Genomic DNA, 4,546 nt, shown 5'->3' with positions numbered 1-4,546 from the left:
TGAAAACAGCATCCATGGTTTTGCATTTTTGTATTGTCGAAGAGTTTCACTGTATAAAACAGCTTTGGGAAATTACCACTGGAGTAAAAGTTTGGTACAACCGCAGCAGCTGGAGTTCCTGATCAAAATTTTATTTATGGCTGTGCTTGCTCATAACTGAAAATAACATGTAACATACTCCGCAACTGTAGATGGTGTCCACTCTGATACTACTGCTGCTTTCTGTCTGACTTTGTTTGTTCCTTGTTCCAGTAATATACGCAAATTCAGCTGTAAACATCAGAATGACTTGGGTCAGCAACATTTAAGGCCTAAAGGCTGGACCTCTGTTTGTTCTGGTCTGGATTGTATGCATCCCTGTCATCATCTTTCTCTTAAGTTTGTCTTCGTCTTCCACTTTCAACTGTTTTAATGGCAAGCAAGAGCCAGCATCAGAGGTAGATGGAAACTCTTCAGGGAAATCATTCTGACTGCTCAGCATTCATGAGATGAAAGCATCCTGCATTCATCTGACTCTCACTCGGCTTGCGTAAAAGCAATATTCACCCATGAAGTAGTTCAGAAATTACCAAACACAGGATGTTTCCTTTCTCTCTCTCTTTTTTTTTTTTTTATTGTTTCTGTGTACCTTGAGCAAAACAACATGGTGTACCCTGGCAAAACAACATGCTGTCCTTGGGAAGTCCTCTCACTTTTGGGGAGAGATGTAAAAATCAGTTTAACTTCTGTCTTTGGACAGAATTATGTTTTAGTTACACAGCTTTCAAATTGCCTGCACGTTTTTTTATGTGATCTGTTTAGACATAAAGATCTGTGCAGAGCTTTTATGAATGTATTCATGTGTATTAATATTTTACTTTATTGCAAAAGTAATACAAGCTACTTTTTGTCCCACCTATAGCTGCGTTTTAGGAATGGATCATTCCTGTTCAGGTGTAATAATGAAAGATGCTAGTGGCTGCCTTTGAAAGTTTTTGATGCAAAGATTATCACACCCCCAGACCACTGTTCATTGGCATGGGAATTTTGGAAGCAGTGACAGGCAAGACATGGCCAGGCCTTCCCATTCATTCCCACTCTTTGGGAACACCAGGCTGGTGGTACTGATGCAACCCTGTGTCAGATCATACTACAAACGCTATGGCTTAGCTTAGGCCAAATGCTCCCCCCGAAAGGACTGGGGGAGTACTTTCTAGTGGGTTTGGTCAGTGCTTTGGGTGCTGCTGTCCAGAAGACAGCTGCATCCCCAGAACAAAGGCCTGCAGGACAGGGCATGGCCAAGGAAAACTGACAGCTGTTGAAGGCCCATCTCCTGAAATTACAGGCCTGGAACCTTTCTGTATCTCTGTAATTGCTGTGCCAAGACAGTCAGTGCTTAAAAACCAGTGACAATGTTCCTTCTCTGCCAAGGTACGAGACTGAGGCAATAAACAAGGATGGAGCTGATTCTAAAATATTGAATAAAAATAATGCTTCACACCAATTCTCCAAAGTTTTTTCAAACTACCTACAAACGTTAATTTTGTTAAGTGTCATGACACTCCTGTTGGAGCATAAGTAATGATCATGGTGATTTTTCTGAGTTGAAGTGGAAGCCAGGGTACTTTAAATGACTTTTCTAAATTTAGTGATGTGAGCCAGGGCTGAGAATAGCATAAAATCTGATTCATGATTAAGCCACAAAACTACCCTTTCATAAGCATTACCATGTCGTTATATTAAGACTATGTCTCTTACAGCAAGTACTACTCAATACTGCCATGGAATGTGATTAGCTTGACAGATATTTATGTATTTCTGAGGTGGTGGGAATCAAGAAAGGAATGAAGAGTGTTTCTTGTGGTGAAAGGCTAGCCTGGAACTAAGGGGTTTAATTAATGTCTTTGCTTTAGACATCCTGGAGCATTTAGGACCGGCTTTTCAGAATGGGTATGTATCCACAGTGTTTACTGACTGTAGCTGGAGTTGTGCACACATGAGCTCTGAAAATCAGTCTCTTAACCTCGCGGGATACCACAATAGTACAAAATACAGGCTACCCGATTACTTCAGTAGCACATTAGTTACAATTTTTCTGTATTCCTCTTGCACATATGGTGCTTTTATTAGCTTGTCTTCCAGTCATCTTTTGCACTGTCTTCACTTCTCCTCTAACTCTGATAGGTCTTTCTATGCTCTTTGGATTTCAGCACTTCTCGTCTTAAAGAATTCAGCTTAATACCTGCCTGGTTTACACTGCTTGAGTTCTTCATTCATCATTGCTTTAATGTTGAATTATTAAAGTCTCTCCAGCAGAGAAAAGTAAGTACCTCTTGGAAACCTTGAAATGGCCGTGTGACTTGTGCCTAGTATATAAAGGGCAGATTAATTCCAAGCTATAAAAATAAATAGCTCTCTTTGTTCTTAAGAGGATTTGGATTGAGCGGAGTTGCTTTATAAGTATATGACTTCTTAGTACTGAAGTTTGGAAATGAAACAGAAAACATATTATCCACTCATGGTTAAAAATTATCAGCTTTGGTATTTGCAACTTAACTGCTCCTTGAGCTTCTACTTATCCAGTCTTCCTGCTTGAGGTTTACGTACTTTACATTGGGTATTTTTAACTAATACAGAAGAACTCCAAAATCAAATCTGTCATGGGGAGAAGGAAGAGAGGCAGTGAGGGAAATTCATATATCTAACTGAACAGCCCAAGGGGATTACTCCAAGAAGCATGAATAATTACAGCACAGCAGGCTCTAGCCCCTTCCAAACCACACTCCCATCTGTGATAGCACTGTGGTTGGCAGTGACCGCTGTCATGCCCCAGCACAAATTCTGTGATGTCGTTTTCATGTGGTTTTACAAAAAAATCCAGCCCACTGATTTCCACACGGTTTGGCATGTTTGGTTTTCCAAAGAAGGTTTTTGAAACCAGTACCTTACTTCCTTTCTATGAACACTAAAAATCTCTGATAAGTTTTCTGGAAGAGTAGGGTTTAATCCTTGGCCCAAATTGCTCCTACATGTTTATGTCAACACTACACTTTTAGAACAATACACCCCGTCACTTGCACCCTAGATGTGGCTACATCAGATAAGTGATGGGGTATTTTCAAATTTCAGGTAGTGTTACAAGTACACAAAGGAGAAAGGTATGTTCATAACATAAACAGAGCATAGGAGATGACAACAAACACATAAAAAAGCAAGCACAGTTTTGGAAATTGGAATGAGAATCCGTCATGGAACAACTAGCAGGTTTCAGGGAGGATACAACAGGAAGAGAAGGCAACAGCCCTTAATCGAGCTGGGGAGTGTCATGGTGCGCAAAGGTGACGGATGAAGAAAGCAGAGGGTGTAGCTGAAGAATGAAACAGAGGCTGCCAATAACTACAGGAAAAAATGGGCTGAATCTTAGCGAAGCTTCCATAATGAGGAATAAGAACTGCAATTAAGAGGCAGAGGTGAGTGACAGTGAATAAAGAATTCAGCATTGAAATGCAGTGCAAGTCTAAATATACCTAGGGGAGGTGTAAGGGCTTTAGACCATGCTGTTATTGCTAAATGAAGCAAAATACACTCTTCTATCATAGGGCTGGGCTATTACATTCTTACCCTCCCCCCTAACTACTTTCCTGTGCGAAAGCGTCAGGCAAATGTTGTGGCCTTCTTCATCCTACCCCTTCCATGCAGCTTCCAAAGACCCAGTATCTTCTTTCATGAACTTTTTCTGGTCTCTGCTCCAACAAACCACTTGCTAACACAGCTTCTTTTAGAGTGTCATTTTCATATTTAAAGAAGTAATATGTTTTGACTTGAAGCGAGTGAGAAGGTTGTGGTTCAACTGGTATATGCAACAGGTATATCAAGTTAGCGCAATCCAGAATTACTTCTGCCTCTTTCTTAACAGGTTGTGCTTATGGCAGCTTTGTCACACTGTTCCAGGGGGGCATTCCCAGGTGCTCTAACACAGGAATATTCTGCAATTGTCCACTGTGGCATTCTTTGTATACTCCCTCAAAAATTCCTCCCAGAGCAACTGGAGTGCATCGTTAATCCCACGTGGCTAGGAAGAGAGGTGGAAAATGGATATGTTTTTTTAAAGTGATGGCACAAGTGGTGCTTGTAAATTGTTACCTTCCTCAGGAACCTTGTTCATTGTATTATTAAACACCCTAATGCTATAAAAGAAAGGGTTGCCAACCATTACGTTTTGACTCTAAGAGGAGAAAATGCAATTTTTCAATAAAACATGCTGAAAGACCTCGTTCCGCTGTAAAACCACGGAGACGATGCGTTTTTAATCAGCTGAGATTTTTTTTTTTTTAAGTTTTTTTAACGAAGGGTGCCAGGCGCTTTCCGGCATCGCAGGAGGAGCTCGGCAGCCGCCCTCCCCTCCCGTGACTGCCGCGCTGGCCGGCAAGGCGCCCCGCGGGCTCGCAGGCCCGGGACTCCCTCAGGCCGCCGCGCCTCCTGGGGCCGCAGCCCTCCCGCCGCTCGCCCGCCTCGCCTCACCCAGCAGCCACCCCCCGCCTCCGCAGCAACCACCCTCCAGGCCGGA

The sequence above is a fragment of the Nipponia nippon genome, unplaced genomic scaffold (assembly GCF_047370975.1).
Source record: "Nipponia nippon isolate SJK-2023a ecotype South Korea unplaced genomic scaffold, ASM4737097v1 scaffold_8, whole genome shotgun sequence".
Taxonomy (NCBI): Eukaryota; Metazoa; Chordata; class Aves; order Pelecaniformes; family Threskiornithidae; genus Nipponia; species Nipponia nippon.
The sequence above is the reverse complement of the archived record's forward strand: the minus strand, read 5'-3'. Positions refer to the sequence as shown.